General features: G+C 43.0%; 1 long non-coding RNA gene across 1 annotated transcript; it reads left to right on the top strand.

Moving 5' to 3' along the window:
* Positions 1-16,684: 16,684 nt before the first annotated feature.
* On the top strand, positions 16,685-21,474 carry LOC141981766 (uncharacterized). Its single transcript, XR_012637906.1, has 3 exons — positions 16,685-16,772; positions 19,199-19,333; positions 21,314-21,474. It is a non-coding gene; the product is annotated as an uncharacterized LOC141981766 (long non-coding RNA).
* The last annotated feature ends 378 nt before the right edge of the window (positions 21,475-21,852 follow it).

The raw sequence follows: 21,852 nt of genomic DNA, 5'->3' as shown, positions 1-21,852 counted from the left end.
CCCTATACCTCTAAGGGTAAGTACTCATTCTGCTCCCACTACTGAAGCCTCAGGGTTGCAGTAGCCTCTGACTTTGTTGGGCCCCTTCACAAGGTTGGAGAAGGTTTGAGGCCAGTGGAATTACAATGTCATGAATTCCCCCCTCCATCGCCTCTGCATTCAACACTGTGTACGCTAAGGGAGCACAGCTCATCTTTAGCAAGTGGCTGTGGATCTCATCCACAGGCTCCTGCAATTTTCCTCCAAAACAGAACTCAACTAGTTCTACTCCCTATCTGGCCTTCTACGCACACAGATGATGGATGGGAGCAGGATTTGCCCCCTGCATGAGCAAAAGAATTTGAATCAATCCACTGTCTCACTAGAAGCCAGTGAATGGCCTGCACTATTAAGAATGATATGTAGTCTTCAGAGGTCTTGTTTCCACTGAGCAGTCAAGGCCTAGTTTTATGCTAAGTAAATATCATTAGGAGAATTAGTGCAACATTCTATAAAGCAAATCAGTTACAATCAATTGCAACCACCTAACCAGGCAATTATGAAATCATAGGCTAGCAAGTCCCAGAATGTTGGTTGGAAAATATCAGTGGAAGCCTTAAGATATTCTACACATGGTAAAAAATTACTACAATAATTGGTATATACTAACCAATAGCTTGAGGCACAGTGGCTAGAACTCTTGAAAAAAGGAGAATCAGAACTACCAGGAACATAGGAAAAGCGCAATAACCTCGAACCAAAGCAAACCAAGAAGAAACAAGTCTGCATTGCCTCCGTTTTAAATTAAATGCGGACACCACACACACACACAAAAAAAAAAAATCAGAAGACCACTTGAGCTTGACACATTCATTGTACGATATGAAACATCTTAACTAAATATAAGGTTTCAGACAATATACTTATAAACCTAGTATGTTATTTCACAGACTATAATGTAAATTATAAAAATATTAATAATATTACAGCAGGATCCAGAGGATCCAGTCCAGACGGAGACTCCATTGGTAGATGCTATACAAACACTACTCCTGGAGAAATCCTGCGTCATTGCACGTGAGCAGAATTCATGACCCCCAAAGATTTCTTTGCTTCCCCACAGAAAAATGACTTCTGATGGGGAAGCAAAGGGAAGCCTCAAGAGTGGCCACACACCCCTCCGAGGCAGTGCAGGCAGGTCAGTTTGGGTGCCCAGAGCAGCCATAGACAGGTAGAGACATAAATCACTGCTGGGATGGAATGGCTGGGCAGTCATGTGTGTGAGAGTGAGACTGAGACACACACACACACACACAGTCCCTCTCCCTTGCTATTGCAGCACGCTTGGTGTGGAGGGGCAGGGCTTGGGGGTGTTTCTGGGGAGGCAGGCAGGCATGGGGCAGGTTTTGTCCCCTCAGGCAAAGCAGAATGTAGCAGCCTACCTGCTTAGTGAATTGTCCCCATTGTTCTTAGTGAATTCCCCCAGGAGTATAGAACAGGTGTAAAAATTTTAAGGCTCCTTTACTTTGCCAGAGTGGTGTAAAGGAGCCTTATTGTAAAGGACAGTGTGGCTTTATAAACGCTTATGGTGCTTTTGTGATTAGAACTGGTCTAAATTTTTGGACTGAAAATATCTCCTATCAAAGTGTGCTCCAGGAACTGTTTGCAAATGATCTTTCTGGGGATGGTCAGTAACCAATATAAATTGTGAGTTTGAGTCCCCAGCCCTTGCTTGCTCTTCTGTTACCTAGGATATAACCCCAAGCATATGGCTGCATATATTTGTTGACTAATAACTAGAAGTAAAGGGTCAATACTAGCTATATTACTATTAGAAGAGGGGTGGGGGATTTTCTCCAGTGCTCCCCACTCCCATTCTTCATCCATTGTATTGTAGTTTAAATAAATTACTGAAATAATTGAAACCAGGGTGATTATATTGTGTTATTTTAATAAATAAAATATGTAGAATTTTAAAATAATTGTGCACAGAATTTTTAATGTTTTGGTGCAGAATTCCCCGAGGAGTAAAAGATGTACAAAGAGACTCTGACTCTCAGACTTTGTCTTAAAATCTCCCACCATTGCCTCTATTCCACCAATAGTAGCAACAGCAGGAGTACTAGCATAGACAGTCAGCTGGCGATCACTGCCATTTTAAAAGCCATGTCATCTACCTGCTTTGTGCAGGTATACTACTGTTCACACTCTTACTACTACTAGTGAAGCTTCACCAGTGGTAGCAACAGTGGGAAATTCAGAGACATTCTAATGTAGACACAGTAGGATTGCCAACTTTCTGACTGCAGAAAACCGAATATCCTTGCCCTGTCCCTAGGCCCCATGCCTCACTCTCCCCCACCCTCGCTCACTTGCTCATTTTCACTGGGCTGGGGCAGAGGGTTGGGGTGAGGCAGGGGGTGAGGGCTCCGGCTGGGTGCAGGCTCTGGGGTGGTGCCAGGGATGAGGGGTTTGGGGTGCAGGGAGGGGCTACGGGGTGGGGCCCAAGGGGTTTGGAGTGCTGGCAGGGACTCCAGGCTGGGGCAGGAGTTTGGGGCATGGGGGGGGGGGTGAGGGCTCTGGCTGGGGGTGTGGGCTCTGGTGTGGGGCCAAGGGGTTGGGGTACAGGACGGGGTGAGAGCTCTGGACAGCATTTACCTCAGGCGGCTCCCGCAAGCAGTGGCATGTCCCCGCTCCGGCTCCTAGACGGAGGCTTGGCCAGGCAGCTCTGCACACTGCCCCATCTGCAAGCGCAACCCTGGCAGCTCCCATTGGCAATAGGAGCTGTGAAACTGGCACTTAGGGCACAGAGCCCCCTGGCTGCCTCTACACCTAGCTGGAGGGGGGAGATGATGCTGCTTCAGGGCCGCACAGAGCCATGGCAGGCAGGAAGCCTGCCTTAGCCCTGCTGCGTCGCCGACCAGACTTTTAACAGCCCAGTGAGCTGTGCTGATCAGAGCCGCCAGGGTCGCTTTTCGATCGGGCACTCTGGTCAAAAACCAGACGCCTGGCAACCCTAAGACACAGCCTAAGAGCCAGGGATTACGTCTCCAATTTCACAGAATCATAGAATATCAGGGTTGGAAGGGACCTCAGGAGGTCATCTAGTCCAACCCCCTGCTTACCAATACCCAATTTTTGCCCCAGATCCCTAAATAGCCCCCTCAAGTGGCCCCCTCAATGACTGAACTCACAACCCTAGTTTAGCAGGCCAATGCTCAGACCACTGAGCTATCCCTCCCCCCCAAGAGCACATGGGGTCCTGAGCTCAATTAAGGCATATGTGAGCTACTATGTTACAATTAAATAAATAATAATAAAAGGCTGACTCCATGAACAATTATGGAAACTTTAAAGAAAAAAAATTAAAGTTTCAAGTTGTACCATAACGTGTATTGTTGTTTGAGGTAGGGGGTAACCTAAATAACTTTAAAAGTGTATATCATATTGGCATGTAGCTATATTCCGTTAACACCTTATTGCTTTGTATGAAATGAAAACTGAAAAGGAGGATAGTAAAGCTTGGAAACTAACCTGGCACACTGTAAAATACTCTTTGTCTTCACCAAACCTTTGTCTAACCCCAAACAAACTACTGAACAGATTCTACTGGACAGCTACCAGATCACAGGCCACAAAAATGTTTAGTGGACATAACAAGCATAAGTGTTTGCAAAATTACAGCTCTGTGCAAAGCCACAAAACCCTAGGCTCAATTTTGTTGTTTTGTGTTAAACATTAACTTTGCTAAATGAAAAGATTGTGATTCTTTGCAAGTCTCAGAAGTATGGAAACAATGTTGCCTTTACCTAACTATCTACTACATAACAGCTGAACTTTAGTTCCAGATCAGCTATTTATATCTGCTGTTCTTGGCCCCTGCTGATTTTTGTATCCTCTTGAAAGATTTGGCCAGGACCTTGCCCTATTGGCAAGTGCAGAGTGGAAAGAAAATATAGCTCTTAGCCAATTATGTCTCCTTGTTGACCTTGCCACCATATATGAATCTTGCAGAGACAGTTGTTCCTGATGACCTCACCATGAATAAAGCTTTCATTAAAACAAATGCAAATAATTAATGATTCTTGGGGGCGTTCTCCAACTTTTGATACAGTGGTATTTTAATAACATACTATAATTATCCTAAAAAAGTGAACTCTTTCAAAGTAACAAGATACTGTATGTGTAATATAGCCTATCAATTGTTCTCCATGTCCACTGAATGCAGGACAAGAAGCAATGGACTTAATCTGCAGCAAGGGAGATTTAGGTTAGATATTAGGAAGAACTTTCTAACTTCAAGGGTAGTTACACTCTGGAATGGGCCTCCAAGGGAGGTTGTGGAATCCCCAGCACTGGAGGTTTTAAGAACAGGTTGGACAAACACCTCCTAGGCATGGTCTAGGATGGATTTACTTGATCCTGTCACAGTGCAGCGACTTGGTCTTGATGACCTATCGCAGTCTCTTCCAGCCCTATATTTCTATGATTAAAATATATTATAACTGTAATCAATATGACTATTACATATTAAACTACAGCTTTTTGTTTTTACTCTAAACAAACCATTTTTTCCCAACTATAGCTACAACCAAAATAGTAATTATATACCACTGGACTAAAGTATACATATAATCCATCTCTGCTGATTCTGACATAATGTGATAGCTAATTCTGCATGACCTTTCACAACATACTGTAAGTTACAAAGTAATATCCAAACAGGTCTTATACTAGTTAAAGACGGAAAAGACCTATTAAATCAGAGTCATTCTCTTGCCAGACAAAACACAGGCCTTCCAAAAGAAGGTACATCACTTACTGAAGCGATATTACATTTAATCTTAGCTTGACAGCCTGCTTGTTTTGTGCTTTATGTGGTCTCAAGGAAACCATGTAGAAATTTAGAATTTTTTTCCCCCACAGAAAAGTACCCAATGCCAGCATAATGCCAAACTTCAACATATTTGTACAAGGTTCAGTTGTATTTCTGAAAGATAAATGCTTTTGCTATTTTGTGTAACACATAGGCAAATGCTTTTAAAATCAGGAAGTAGTTACTGTATCAATGAGAAAACCCTGCTCTACTGCATTTCACTATTAAGAGCACTGTTCGACCCAGATGTTGTGCACAATTCATTAGTTTCTAGAGCAATTAATAAGTGCTGTACTATTCTGCACATTAGACCTAAATTATGCAGCAAGGTTCTTGATTTATGCAGCACAACTCCAATGAATTCTAGGGCAAATAGGGAATTATGTGGCCATGTTAATCAAGCATTAACTTATTCAATAACCTTCAATGTTACTGAAATTCTAAAAATGCATCACAAATTGAAAAATAAATTAATGCATGTTATTTATTTGCACTATAGCAGAGGAATACCTCTGATCCCTGGATCAGGCGTTCCATAGGAGAGGAGCCCGTCTGAATTGCATGTTCAGCAATGGGAAGGTGGAGCAGGCATCAGCATTAGAGTCAGAAGGGCTGCAATACTGTGTCTGGAAAGGAAAGCTTGAAAGAGGCGCTACTTTCCAGAGCTCCTGAGCTACATAAGATCAGAGCATGATTTTTGCAGAGCAAGGGGCTCCTATGCTGCACTATCCAAAGCTATATACAATAAGAGCAAGGCTTCACTCCTTCACAGGTACACAGTGAAGAATGGTGGTTGCCGTTTAGAGCATCTAAGCCCCACAAGAGTGCTTCACTTCTTTGTGCCTACTTTCCGATTAGAAAAGAGCCATTAGACCAGTTGAGTTCATCTTTGTTTCCCTGTGTCAGAAAGAATCTCCCTCTGGCTGTCCTCTTGCGCTGTCCTTTAAAGGGCAGTAGCATGGAAATAGACACAGGAAACTCACTGAGTTCCCCTATGTGGGGAAACACAGAAAAACCAGAAATGCAAAAGGCAAAGTAGTGGGCAGACAAGGGGAGCAGAGGAAAAGTGGCAGGAAAATGTCAACTTGTGTAAATTTATGCAACACAGCTTTAGATGGCATCTTAACAAAAAGATAAATTATGTGGCCATTTATGGTGTTGCATCACCCGATTATATACAGGTCCCTCCCTATTGATCAAGTTTGCATGAACTCCTGTAAATTCCAACATTATAAAACCCAAGTTATAAACGTTATAAAACCTTTGTTAGCTTAGTGTTAAAATTGCTAAAGTGTATTTCATCTCTCTCTCTCCCCCCCTCAGACACACACGCATGCTAAAAAACAAAGATATCACAAATTTAAGCAACATTTACACTCAACACAATACCAACCCCCACACCTTATCCCACTGCCATCATGATACTCTCTTTAACATGTTCAATTAATTCAACAGTACTGTCGCCCCAATGCTCATATAAAAATGTGATCACACTGCAACACACATCCTTATCTTCCATATGGTACTTTGTGAATGAATATCATATATATTTCATTCACATTCATATATATTCATATATATAATTAATTACTCATCCCTCTCATGCTCGCCATATATGGGGCGGCCCTGTGTGTTCCCAATGGCTCCTGTCTGCATGCTGTGTCAGCAAGGTTCCCATGGAGCTGTACTGACATTCTTGTAACCCATAATTCTCTCCTAGAATCTCTATAAGTAGAGAGGTTCCTCAGAGTGAGGAGGTTTTGCTTAAAACTGATACACAATTCAAGCTGCATTACATTTTAAGCATATTCTCCACATGGTTAGTGGGAAGATAATACATGTGCCATGTTGCCCCTCCCGACCTGTTCCACACAGATCCACAACCTTCACATGACCTGCACAGGGTCCCAGGAGATAGGGGACAGTGCCATGGAGGCAGCTACCCCTTGGGTGAAATTATGCCCCGCTCACCCCGAAGTCAATGGCAACACTCTCATCGACTTCACTGGGCCAGGATTTCACCCCTTGTGTACAGAAGGGGAAGACTGACATATGGATCTCAGATTAGGAGCCTGGGAAAAGTAACAGCTGGCCCTAAAATCAGTGAGAACTACATGTTGCCCTGAATCTGTATGCTGTACCACTTGTATTTACATCAGTGTGAGTTGCAGCTCCAGCTAGTTTCTGGCTCTAGGTAAATAAACACAACAGAGAATATGATTTTAGAAAAACATAAAAAAGCTTCATTAGAGAGAACAGATCCCAGATTTAACAGCAAAGGTATCAATGCTTTTCCATATCTTTATATGCTTATTTGGTGGTTTTTCATTAGAGGGTAGTTAAATTAATTACAGTGTCAGTAAATTCCCAGAAAAAATACTGGAAGAGAAGTTAATACCAAGTCCAACTTGTAATAATTAGAAAATGGAGTTGCACAGTATATCATATAGTAATAGGTCTCAGACAACAGAATACTGTTGATATAGTGGTTGTATCCACATTCTCAGGAACAATTAAATATTACAACTAGTATAACTCTGACTTAGAACAACGCTTCCTTAGCCCTCATCCCCTAATGCCCCTACTCTACTTGCGCTACATTGATGACATCTTCATCATCTGGACTCATGGAAAAGAAGCCCTTGAGGAATTCCACCATGATTTCAACAATTTCCATCCCACCATCAACCTCAGCCTAGACCAATCCACACAAGCGGTCCATTTACTGGACACTACTGTGCTAATAAGCGATGGTCACATAACCACCACCCTATACCGGAAACCTGCTGACCTCTATACTTACTTACATGCCTACAGCTTCCATCCAGGACACACCACACGATCCATTGTCTACAGCCAAGCTCTAAGATACAACCGCATTTGCTCCAACCCCTCAGACAGAGACAAACACCTACAAGATCTCTATCAAGCGTTCTTACAACTACAATATCCACCTGCTGAAGTGAAGAAACACATGGACAGAGCCAGAAGAGTACCCAGAAGTCACCTACTACAGGACAGGCCCAACAAAGAAAACAACAACAGAACGCCACTAGCTGTCACCTTCAGCCCCCAACTAAAACCTCTCCAGTGCATCATCAAAGATTTACAACCTATCCTAAAAAATGATCCCTCACTCTCACAGATCTTGGGAGACAGACCAGTCCTCGGTAACAGACGGCCCCCCAACCTGAAGCAAATACTCTCCAGCAACCACACACCACACAACAAAAACACTAACCCAGGAATCTATCCTTGCAACAAAGCCCGATGCAAACTCTGTCCACATATTTATTCAAGTGACACCATCATAGGACCTAATCACATTAGCCACGCCATCAGGGGCTCGTTCACCTGTACATCTACCAATGTGATATATGCTATCATGTACCAGCAATGCCCCTCTGCCATGTACATTGGCCAAAGCAGACAGTCTCTACGCAAAAGAACAAATGGCCCATCTTTAAAAAAACGGAAGAAGGAGGATCCTGGGAACTACAGGCCAGTCAGCCTCACCTCAGTCCCTGGAAAAATCATGGAGCAGGTCCTCAAGGAATCAATTCTGAAGCACTTAGAGGAGAGGAAAGTGATCAGGAGCAGTCAGCATGGATTCACCAAGGGCAAGTCATGCTTGACTAATCTAATTGCCTTCTATGAAGAGATAACTGGCTCTGTGGATGAGGGGAAAGCAGTGGACGTGTTGTTTCTTGACTTTAGCAAAGCTTTTGACATGGTCTCCCACAGTATTCTTGCCAGCAAGTTAAAGAAGTATGGGCTGGATGAATGGACTATATAATGGATAGAATGCTGGCTAGATTGTCGGGCTCAACGGGTAGTGATCAATGGCTCCATGTCTAGTTGGCAGCCGGTAACAAGTGGAGTGCCCCAAGGGTCAGTCCTCGGGCCGGTTTTGTTCAATATCTTCATAAATGATCTGGAGGATGGTGTGGATTGCACCCTCAGCAAGTTTGCAGATGACACAAAACTGGGAGGAGAGGTACATACACTGGAGGGTAGGGATAGGATACAGAGGGACCTAGACAAATTAGAGGATTGGGCCAAAAGAAATCTGATGAGGTTCAACAAGGACAAGTGCAGAGTCCTGCACTTAGGACGGAAGAATCCCATGCACCGCTACAGACGAGGGACTGAATGGCTCGGCAGCAGTTCTGCAGAAAAGGACCTAGGGGTTACAGTGGACCAGAAGCTGGATATGAGTCAACAGTGTGCCCTTGTTGCCGAGAAGACCAATGGCATTTTGGGATGTATATGTAGGGGCATTGCCAGCAGATCGAGGGACGTGATCGTTCCCCTCTATTCGACATTGGTGAGGCCTCATCTGGAGTACTGTGTCCAGTTTTGGGCCCCACACTACAAGAAGGATGTGGAAAAATTGGAAAACGTCCAGCGGAGGGCAACAAAAATGATTAGGGGACTGGAACACATGACTTATGAGGAGAGGCTGAGGGAACTGGGATTGTTTAGTCTGCAGAAGAGAAGAATGAGGGGGGATTTGATAGCTGCTTTCAACTACCTGAAAGGGGGTTCCAAACAGGATGGATCTAGACTGTTCTCAGTGGTAGCAGATGACAGAACAAGGAGTAATGGTCTCAAGTTGCAGTGAGGGAGGTTTAGGTTGGATATTAGGAAAAACTTTTTCACTAGGAGGGTGGTGAAACACTGGAACGCGTTACCTAGGGAGGTGGTGGAATCTCCTTCCTTAGAAGTTTTTAAGGTCAGGCTTGACAAAGCCCTGGCTGGGATGATTTAGTTGGGGATTGGTCCTGCTTTGAGGAGGGGGCTGGACTAGATGACCTTCTGAGGTCCCTTCCAACCCTGATATTCTATGATTCTATAGCACAAATCTGACATCAGGAATCATTACATTCAAAAACCAGTAGGAGAACACTTCAACCTCTCTGGCCACTCAGTAAAAGATTTAAGGGTGGCAATTTTGCAACAGAAATCTTCGAAAACAGACTCCAATGAGAAACTGCTGAGCTTGAATTAATATGGAAACTAGATACCACTAACTTGGGTTTGAATAGAGACTGGGAGTGGCTGGGTCATTACACATATTGAATCTATTTCCCCATGTTAAGTGTCCTCACACCTTCTTGTCAACTGTCTAAATGGGCCGTCTTGATTATCACTACAAAAGTTTTTTTCTCCTGCTGATAATAGCTCATCTTAACTAATTAGCCTCTCACAGTTTGTATGGCAACTTCCACTTTCTCTGTATGTGAATATATATATATTCATTCTTACTATATGTTCCATTCTATGCATCCAATGAAGTGGGCTGTAGCCCACGAAAGCTTATGCTCTAATAAATTTGTTCGTCTCTAAGGTGCCACAAGTACTCCTTTCTACCTAAAAAGAGCATAACTCTTCCGGTCAATTGAGCCCTAAGACCCAGATCCTGCAAAGACTTACACATATGCTTAAACTTAAGCACGTTTGTAAGTCTATATAGAATCAAGACCTAAGATAGTAACGTTTTTGTTCGGTTAGAGGGATGTTCATAGTTGCTGAAATCATCAGCGCACCATTTCCTGTTATCAAAGTACAACACATTTAAGGAAAGGCAATTTATTTTCTGCATAATTAAAGAACCACTGATGCCTCTTGGAAAACTGAAAATGTTCTGTTTAAGGAGAGTGGATGGCTCAAAGGATTGTAGTGGGTTAAAGAGGCTTTCATCTCTAGGTTAGGGATTCAGATTCATCCCAGGCTGTTAATAAGTGAAAACAGTTACTGTCTCATGGCTGTCTGAAAGCCTAGGTGAAATGACTTGGGTGATTTCAGTTCGTTTCCAAGAAACAGGTATGGCTATCACTCTTCTGAACAGTCTTAGCAGAGAAGGAACTATCTTTTCACTGGAGCTAAATTTGAGGTGGGCCTGTAATACAATTTTTCTCCCCAAGCTTGAAATCCTGTCCACCAAGAACACAGAACTGTTTGCAGAACCTGCATTGAGGAGGGTCAGTAAGATGATTCTTTCACCCTCAAACAAGTTAACTCACTTTATTTTATGTAAAAGAGGGCTATCCTATCATCTTTGGGATATCACCAGCATTCATGGATGTAGTAATGGAGCTGGCAGCCAGAGCTGGGGTCTACACATCTTCCAGCTTAATTTTTTTCCCCCCAATTCTTGTGAACTTTAAATTATTTTCTATCTTTTTCTCCAATTTTTTAACCACAGAATTCAGATTAATATTTCCAGGTAAATATAAACAGATGTTCAAAATAGCCTTCCATTTCATTCCCCAACATTTGCAAAGATAAAGAACATTTGGTAGAGAAGTACACAATATGACAGCACAAATCAAATTAGATTAAATTAACTAACCTAAAATTGTTCATTTTCTTGCTTAGTCCCTTCTCTTATGTCTGACCCGTTCTGTACATTTCCATACCATATTTTTTCTAATTTATGTCTACGAAATCAAAGAAAACAGTCTGTCCTCTCTCTCTCTCCTTCCTCCTTCAACAAGCTACCTCTCCTTTCCTTTCATTCTTTCCCAAACATGTATTCCATTCCACTGGCCTCTTCCCCCATTACATTTGCTCTAAGCCCTTTCTCCTCAATTGTTCTGGTCCCCCCGCATCTTTTGTTCATTGTATTATACTCTTTTGGTACTATTTGCTTCCATCTGCATTCTGTGGTCTCCTCATTGTCTTCCCCATCACTAATAATTGATAATTTTTAAATTATATAATGTTTTCGAAACTAATTAATCAACATAACACCTATCAAATAAGCAAGTTTTATCCCTGTTTTACGACAGGAAAATCAATCTAGATCGTAAACTCTTCAAGAAAAGCACTCTTTCTTTCTATGTTTGTATTATAATAAATAATAATAATTTGGTATAGTGCTTGTCATCAGAAGATCTCAGAGCTCTTCACAAACTTTTATGTATTTATCCCCATAACAGCCTTGCGTGTGCACATACTGCCCAGAAAACTGGGGCCCCAATGTACTGTAAATAAGAAGAAAGGTAGTGACTTAACCAAGGACAACCAGACTCAGGGTCAGAACTAGAAGTAGAGCAAGTAGAGCCTTTTGCTCTCAATTTTATGCTTAGTCCACTGAACCACACTGCTTCTTCACAACGGAGAACAGACCCCTTTTCTTGCAACCAGAGGCCTCATTAGGTGCTCAGCAGAGGAGAGAGCTAGCTCCCAGCAGAGTATGTTTGCAAAGGCCCAAGCACCATCAACAGCAACCTAGGTATTCCCACCCCCAGCAATGCCATTGCCCATGCTTTGCCTGTTATGTGGACAGAAGACTTCAGTCTCCAGGGCTGGCAAAATGGGACGTTCCAGGAGCACTAAATTCACACTAAAATAAATTAAGTTGTTCTATGCAGAAACAATTCTACTTATGTCATATATTAAGTTTTCTTGAATTGCTCAGGAATATTTGCATGAAAATAGATTTTTTATTTTTCCTGAAGTCATCTCTTCCTACCGCTTAATCCTAAAGTCATAATTAGTCACGTTTGTGACATAACAAACATTGTAAAGTCATAAACAGAATGTTATGATTTCAGGTGAGGGACACCCTAAAAGCAAGCTTGCTTTTCAGAAAAAGACCTATTTTACGAAGAGAAAAGGATTAAGAGAAATGCATAATACATATAATGGCAAAGGCCCACTTACATTTGCTGGAAAACTGAAAAAATTCTAACATCTACTACTTTTTCTTGAAGGCTGTCTCGACTGTAATTTGAAATCATCTTGAACATGTAGCAAGTTTAATGTACAGCAAATTAGCAAAACAGTTTTTAAATAATTCATCAGCAGTGCAAAGTCAGGACATATTTTCAGGCATAGTGGCATTAAAAATACTCAGTGGCACGCCTAATCCTATAATTGGTAATGATCTGCTGGTAAAGTTTGGCTGAAAACCAGGAACTTTAACAGTGATCTAACATAATGTATACAAACTTTGGGCCCACTCCCAGTATGCACAGAATGCAGGATCAGACCCAACATGTCCCAGTCCTGAAGAGACTTATACAGGTGCTAAACCTTAATCATGTAAGCACAGGTTCAATAAGAAAAGGAGTACTTGTTAAACCCTGGATTTGTACTGGAAATGGCCCACCTTGATTATCATACACATTGTAAGGAGAGTGATCACTTTAGATAAGCTATTACCAGCAGGAGAGTGGGGTGGGGGGAGGTATTTTTTCATGCTTTGTGTGTATAAAAAGATCTTCTACACTTTCCACAGTATGCATCCGATGAAGTGAGCTGTAGCTCACGAAAGCTTATGCTCAAATAAATTGGTTAGTCTCTAAGGTGCCACAAGTACTCCTTTTCTTTTTGCGAATACAGACTAACATGGCTGTTACTCTGAAACCTGTCACAGGTACAATGACACTAGTTTCAGGAGTACAGTCTTTGCAGGATCAGGGCCTTTATTAGGAATCCTCTTGAGGACTATACTTACTCAAAGACCAGAAAATGGAGGTAAACTAAATCTGTAATTATTTTTGATTAAGTTCTTTCTTGATAAACTCCAAGTTACAGTATTTAGCCAATGACTTCCCTAGCTTAGTCACTGGATATAAAAATGTGGCTCTTAAAGACATATCGTTGTTCTCTGGTCAAACTAATACCCAATTCTATGTGGTAGAATAACAGTCACTGTATTTTATTTTACTCAGTTAATGAGGTCAGAAGAATGACAAATAATGTGGTTTTGATTCTTGTCCCTAGATGTCTCATATTGTTCAATGTTTTTATTTTAACTACTATTCTCACTACACTTTTGCTAATGAAAATATGAATACTATGTAAATATACCTGAGGTCAGGAAAAAGTGAACCTCTTGAATGTCCTCAGATATGAGAGTAACCATCCAGTAATTAATCTGCATAATATGTAGTGTTTTTGTATAGCATTCAAAACTAGTAGTATTTTTGGGGCGTGTGTGTTGAACTATGAAGGAAAAAGTGCAAGAAAACAAGAATTGATTCTTAAAATGCTCACACACCATACAAAGACAAAGTTGAGAACATGAAATTTAAACTATGAAAAGTAAATTTTAATATTACGTAGCACCACCCATACCCATGACTATGAATCCTAGATAAACTGTACCACACAAGGAAGGGCCCAATTCTGCTTCCATTCATGTTAATGGCAAAACTTTCATTAACTTCAATGGAAGCAGCAGAAAATTCAGTTCAATGTTAACAGTCAGTAGTAGAAGAACCTACCTCTGCCTATACAGAGAGACAGCCACTCATAAATCTGCACACTACCCTAAAGGCTTTTCCTCACTCAGAGAAACTAAATACCAAACAACCATCTAGTCAAGGCTTGACGCCATCAAATCCTAGAGTCATTGAAAAAAGCCTTGCTCACTATTCTGAGAGCTCCTCTGAATTTCAAAATGAAGTTTGTTCCTTATGTATATATGAAAAAATATTTTATAAAAGGCAGAAGTTAGGATTACAAAGCCTTTCAACGATGGTCAATGTATGCAATACAACCTTCTTCTATACATGTAGCTGCAAAATTATTGTCATTTTTGCAACAATCTACTTTTACAAAGGAGGAAAGCCATTTAACCTTGCGTGCATGTAAAAAGCAGCCTAACTATTCAGTTCTCAGGAACAGCCTGAAAGCCTGACCACAATGACTAAATCGTTTTCAATTCTCAAGGGTAACTAATTAACTCTTTCTCAAAAAGCCTTGTTATAACTAAAGGCTACATTTCCTACCACACTCACTGGTCCCCTTCCTCAGTCAGGGAGCCAATTGGGGAAAGCAGACTACCCTAGCCCCCTGCGGCTTCAGCTGGATCCCCTGCGGATCTCAGCACTTAGCCGTGGGGCAAGTAGCAGTCCTCACTGCAGCAGGAGCCAACGAGCGAGCACGCGAACTTTGAAGTTTTCCCCTCAGAAGTTTGGTCAACTTAGCAGCACCACTAAGCCGCAGGCAGAGGCTGAAATCTCGCCGCCTGGGACACAGCGGGGAGTCTCTGGGGTTCGAGCTACTGCTAAAGGGCTTGGCCAAAGTCAGCAGCCCAGCCCCACGCTGAGCGGACTCCCGCACACGAGCCACGCCAACCCAGCGAGCTCGGCGGAGGAGATGCCCCTGCGGGGCTCGCCTGCCCCAAGCTCGGAGCACCCCAAGGTCACCTGCCCTAGGGACTCCCCTCACTGCTGGGTCCGGCGGAGGGGACACGCTCCTCGCGAGCCCCTCACACCGCGCTCTGCCGGGGCGGGGGATGCTCTTCCCCCTCCCGCTGTGCCCCTGCTCCCGACCCGCCAGCCCCGGCGATATGAGGAACGGGGAGGGGGACCAAGCGCAAACTTTCGGTGCCACTTACTTGGCGGCTGGCGGCTGCCTCCCCCTGCCGCGCTGGCGAGCCTCTGGGCGGGCGGCGGCTGCACTCCGGCTAGCGGGACTCCCTGCGCGGCAGACATGCCCCGGGCAGCGGAGCGGCTCCGGCTCAGGGTGCGCCGCTGTAGGGGGCGGCGGCGGCGCTGCGCGGAGGAGGGGAGCGCCCTGCAGGGAGCGGGCTGCGCGCTCCGCCTGCCCCAGCCGGTGCCAGGTCTGCAGCAAACCTGGCAGCCCGCGTCCTTTCCTCCCCACCGACCGACGACTTTCAATTCACCTGCAGGCGGGCCGGGCGGGAGCGGCGCGGAGCCCTCCCGGCAGGCGGCGCGGCGGGAGGGGCCGAGTGGCGAGCGCCCCGGCTGGAGGTAGCCCCGGCCGCCCCTCCTTCTTTCCCTCCCGCTTGCCGGGGCGCGCACTCCGCTCGCCCGGGCCGCTCCGCAGCTCTCCCCGGGACTGCAGTCATTGCGTCACCGCCATCCCCACCCTCACCGCGGGGGGAGCTGCCGCTGCGGGAGCCGGGGTGCTGGCTCGGGGGGGACTCCCGCTGGGGGAGCTGTGCCGGGGTAAAGGCTGGCGGGGGCCGCGGGCTCTGGCCTTGGTGTGGGGATGCCGAGCCCCCGTCAGGGGAGCGCTGCGTGGGGGGCTGATGCCCCGTGCAGGACCCGCTCCGCGCACGGGTGGGGAGCCGGGGCTCGTTCCCTCCGAGGCGCGTCTCGGGACGCGCAGCCGGCGCAACGGGCTGCGTCTGGGTCAGCGGCTGCCCCCGAAATCTCAGGTGCGATGAGATCGTTCGCAGCCGCGGCGAGTACCCGGGGCCCTGCTCCGCGCTCTCAGACGCCGGGCTCTTGTTCAGCCCTCGCAAGATCGGCCCCCGCGGGGTCCTACCAGGTTCTCTGGGAACAGACAAAGCCCAGAACAGTTCAAACGTTTGGCTCCCACAGGGGCCGGGTGACCAGGGGCAGCCAGTAGCTCATGTGGAAAATCTCCCAGACGTGGAGCCGCTGACAGCACTAGCTTTCACCCTGAAAAGACAGTCTGAGCAGATACGTACTTTAAGGGGTAGAAGTTTAAAGGGCCATAAAGAGGCTCGGCCTTCGCTTCCCGTTGTGAACAGATACAGAGGGGAGGGGGGCTTGTTTGGTCTGAGGTTTGTCTGTTTTGGGGAGAAAACAAACCTCCTCCTTCCTGCCCCCTCGCCGAGTGGCCACTGTTTGCATTTTCCATTCTGTTAACCTTCTCGTGTGACGCAGTGCACTGGGTTGGTTTGAGGGGTTTAGTCCATGTGCGTTTACACAGCTAAGAGTTCCTCTCGGAGACTCCTTCCAAAACAAAACCAAGCCCTTTCGGGCTGCCCGCGCTGGGCAGTATTCGAAAGGCCTGACTGTGCTGATGTTGAAGGCACTTGGGCAATTAAAGTTGGCACTTGGCACTCCCCTTTTTTCCCCTTGTTGTTTCAGAACAGTCTTGTGATGCCACGTGCAGAGTCCTCGGAAGCTAAGTCCCCGTGGCTGCAAAGGGCGAGGTGGCTAAGTGGGGAATGCAGGATCAGGTAATATCGCAGTTCTCATTTTCCTAACATTCTGGTCTTCTGTGCCTCTCATCTTTCAGTAGTTGCTGAACTTTGCCCTTCCTTATAGCCTGGGAACATGTGTTAATTCTGTGGGCAAGTTAATGATAGAAAGGTAAAAGAGGCTCATTTGAGTCCTAAAAATATGCAGCATCAGAGCAGAAGCAGCCTGTCAATTTCCTTCCTCAATTACAAGCTCTGCAGTCACCTAAAAGCCCTCCTGAATTTTCCTGAAAAAAGTTCTTGCTGGTTTCCTTGTGTGCTGCTGCTGCCTACCAATACTTTAATTGCCCCCACTGTTTTGTAAATCACTCAACTAATCTTTAAAATATAAAAAAATAATTTCTTAAATATCATGTGAACTAAATAAAGCTACACTGAGTACTTCAGGCATGTCAGTTTTATGGCCTGGATCCCTCAAACAGTTAGGCACATGTTTAATCTTAATTCCATTGGCAGTGTCTGCACTGGTAAATATATCATGTTAGAACACATTTTTATTAACAGAAATATTAAATAATTTTTCATCTTTTGCAGATAGACACAATTCTTGATCACCATGACAAGCTAACGTGTTTAAGTAAATCTGTCCCTGACTGCACTTTTGATAACATTTTTAAATATTACTGTCCTTGTCTACACTAAGGGCGGAATAGCATTAAATTAATTTGAACCAGTTAGTTAATGTGGTTTCTTACAGGCTGTATTTTCCCAGTGTAGACATGGGCTTTTTCTTCCATGGACCAACTCACAGAAGTAAAATGAAGCATATACATAAATGTTTGCAGGATTAAAAACCTCTACGAGTAAGTAAAGTTCTGAAAAACACCTTAAGCAGGAATCACACTAAACAAGGAGTGCTGGAATAGTATAGCATCCTGGATTAATTTTAACTGCATAATCCCATAGAAAATACTGCAAACATAAGTTTGTTTACTCTGTTTTTTAAAAAAATCCATGTTTACCCTTACCTGGAAAAACTGAATGTAAGGGGTGAAGTAAATTCTCCCCATTACTTTTTGTTTTTTAAAAGCCCCTTGACATTGCCCATGGCCCACATAGTACCATATTGAATATAGATTTTTTCAAAACCAGCAATATCTCCTACAGGAGCTAAAAATTTTGTAAGTACTAATGGAGCTCTGAGGGATGAAGTGGCAGTGGTGGGTGGAGAGAAGACAGGAAATATTTAAAATCCCTAATATTAGAGTGGCAGGTTCTTTTAAAAATGTACAGACACGGCTCATGTTCTAAAATGTGGACAGCTAGAAACCTTGCCTTCCATTGTAATCGGCACCCTCTGTTCCCTACCAACAAATATCTCTCAACAGACTGGACACTTTAGCCTTTTATAATATGTAGCTAATTTGTTTATATAGTTTATGACTATGCTAAAAAAGTAAAATCTATGAAATTGAATAAATGATGTTTAAACAAGAATTTAGAACTACACCAGAACGTTGTTAATCTATATTTTGCTAAACTGCACATTTAATAATCCCCAAAAAATGTGATGTTTGCCCTCCACTCAGACATAACATCAGATATTTTAGGGACCAATCCCATTACGAGCAGTTCATTTTTGCAAAGTATGATACACTGCATTTAGTACTATGCCAAGAAGTATTCTATTATTTCTGCTATAGTAATGCCTAGAGACTGAAACTGAGCTTGAGACTCCATTGTGCTGGCACTGTACATACACACAGTAAGAGAATTCCTGCCTGAAGAGCTAGACAGACAAAGAGTTAGAGGGGAAACAGAAGCACAGATAAGTGAAGTAACTTGTCCAAGGTCACACAGGTCAGTGGCAGAACCCAAGTCCCCTGACTCCCAGTGTGGAGCCCTATTAAATAGTCTGCACGGTCTCTAAACACAAACCAACAAACAAAACCACACTTAAGAAAATTACATGTACAAAGTACAGTTTATGATGCAAATTTCATTTTCTTAGTGCCTACATTTGTGATGTTTTACACTCTTCTTGGGAGATGCTAAACACACTGAACTCCCACTGACGTTAATGGAATTTGCAGGTGTTTGACATCTTGCATGATGGAGCCCAAATGCTGATCCCAATGGAGTTTTGCGAAGTACTTGTGTGGTACCTAGATTTGTCCCGTAGTTGCTGACTTGCAAAATTCATTAATTTACAATGGGCATCCCAGACATTGGTACAAGTTAGTAAAACTGTACTGTAGATACTTATAAGAGGAATAATATTTGGATGACCACAACCAGACAGGCCATTTAACTTGAAATAAAAATCTTTATATATATTTGTATAACTTGTACTCTGGAAGTGACAACAGCTGCACTAGTTATAAATGTTTAATTTGTGCTATAGTTCTTAATTTGAATTCACTTTAAATATAATTCTCAAGAGTATCTGTTTTGCTTTTGTTAAGTTTGTAATTCTTGCAGGGACATAGCTCCATTCAAATGAGCAGATGCGTCATGAGCAATCATTACACTGATGAAATTGGCCTACAGTGCAGAGCAGTTTTATCCCAATGTCAAGACTGAGGTGAATCTGAACAGAGGTACTCTTGTAAGGTATTTTTACAATGAATAAAAACATGAAATATAAACAGTAAATTAAATGGAGACAAATGTCTTCTGTTTTCATATTTAAGAAGATACAGGGGGTTATGTATATATAAAAAATCTACATGTGGAAACAGCTGATGAGAAATGACTCCATATTTTTTTTAAAATGATACACGGTGTGGCTGAGACCAAGCCTGGAAGATTCTTCCTAGAAGGAAAATGAGTGAGTGAGTGAAACCAGGACACTATAATGGAAACATCTTCTCAGATCTAAGTACAGTGTTAGCTACCATAAGGACTTAATACTCTAGCAAAGAACTTCTGTAGCTACTCCCCAGCTGCTAAGTGACCTCTACTCCCATTGATTTCAGAGTCGAAGTCTCCTTGAACCTTACAGGAAGCGCTGTGTGTGTGTGGATCAGCCTGCAGGACCGGGGCATTGTAAATACACATACTTGCACCATCTTAGTTAAACCACTCCAAAATCATATGCAGGCACTCATTTCAGTTTAGCTTAAATCTGTTCCTAATCATTTTAAGCTGAACCGAGTAAGTGTCCACCCAGCCTTTTGCCTTAACTAAATCTGGTCAAAATAACCCCTTACATTAAAATGGTGCAATTCTATGTGTAGACAAGCCCTAAACTGGGACCTGCTCCTACTTCTATTGAAGTAAATGTCAAAGCTTCCAGTGAATTTACTGAAAGCAGGATTGGAGTCCTTGCAAAGGAGTTAAGCAATACTTCTGCTCTGTTGAAGTGGAATTCTTCAAAAGGAATCTTCTTCTTGAAAAGCATGTCTGTATTCGATACAGCCTTTGTTAGAGAAAGAAGCTCTATATAAACTTGTACATCTGTTATGGACAGCAAGATTCTATATTGATATATCGCTATTCTCAAGGAGAGCACAGTAAGCAATAAGTTAAGAGGATTGGATACCGGTACTCACCTAAAGATCAATGTTTTTAAAAATGCTTTTTAGATGTGATATGCCCCTACTTTTTGAGGTTTGTGCTACATTAAAATTTTCCATTTATGAACCATTTCTGATTCTCAATGATCAAATGTAGAAATGGAGGAAACTATTTAGATATACTGTCCATAAAACTTCTGTATCTGGACTGCTGATTTAATGCTCTGCTTTTGCTTTAATTAAGTTTGCATTGCATTGGAAGCAACTTAAATCATTCAGCATTTGGAAAACATGCCCAAAGGAACCCTTTTGCACCGTGGGAGAAGAGGAAGTGATGGGGAGGGTAGATGAGTACTACCAAAAGTTAAACTTTCCACACTTTGACCATTTAAGAACAGTTTAGAAATAATATGATGGAAGACTCCCCTCACATAAGAACGGCCATACTGGATCAGACCAAAGGTCCATCTAGCCCAGTATCCTGTCTTCCGACAGTGGCCATTGCCAGGCGCCCCAGAGGGAACGAACAGAACAGATAATCGTCAAGTGATCCATCCCCTGTCGCCCATTCGCAGCTTCTGGCAAAAAGCTGACTTTCCTCCTCCTGCTGTCCCAAAGGATTTGCTGTTACAGTAACGCTATTGTTTGTGAATCAGGACCAGAACACACATTTGCTCTGTTTCTGCAATTGTGCAGTACTGATCATTCTGTGCAATGAAGAATTTGTAAGTCACCTGAATTGATTAAGTATAGTATTGCACTGCTGCAGAATTACTTAGCAAAGGCACTGTTCCCAGAAAGCACCATTTACAGCAACGCAGAGCCACTGCAACAGAACAAAAACCCTGTGGAGGTCAGGGAGCTTGGAATTCAGACTCTGAGCCAAATTTATCCCCTGGTGTAAGTCATCCTAGTTTTGCAGTCAATGGAAAATTAGTTTAGCGCTCAAAGTTTTCTCTGGTAGTAGACATCTTGGGAGGCAGAGACGGGGATGTTTTGTTTCTTCCTTTTGAATTTCTCCCATAGATATATCCTTTTGTATTTTGTTGGACTTAACTTCAGATCTCCACAGTGAGGAAAAATTGCAGAAAAACTGTCCTTCAGTAATTCCCCAATTAATGTCTGCAACGGAGGGAGAAGAAAGGAGTACTGCAACAAACTACAGTTCATCCTAGCAACAGTCTCTCTCCTTTCAGAACACAACCCTTCACTAAAACTACTGTCAGAGGAAAATGTAATTAAAAATGGCATATATGTAAATATTTATCTCGGGTTTATAATATCACCCATCATCATAGTATCTAATCTCTGATGGAAATAATGCCATAAGAATGCAAAATTCTCTCTATAATAAATGTAAAGGAAAACTGTCACAAATTAAGAATAACACATTTCTTTACCTGTATAACACCATTGATTATTAAAACTGAAATAATTTAAAAAATAATCCAACTTCAGAGTTTATGGTATTTATCTTTTTCTGTTTTACCATGGTTGGACAAGAAAAATAGTGATCTGTTAATGGTGACCTATAAAAGGGAACTAAAATAGATTTGTGTTTTGCTTCATTAGGATTTAAAGAAGAACTGGGAGGTTTTTCT

This window comes from Natator depressus, chromosome 2, assembly GCF_965152275.1.
Source record: "Natator depressus isolate rNatDep1 chromosome 2, rNatDep2.hap1, whole genome shotgun sequence".
NCBI classification, from domain to species: domain Eukaryota; kingdom Metazoa; phylum Chordata; order Testudines; family Cheloniidae; genus Natator; species Natator depressus.
This window is presented reverse-complemented; position numbering and strand designations above follow the sequence as displayed.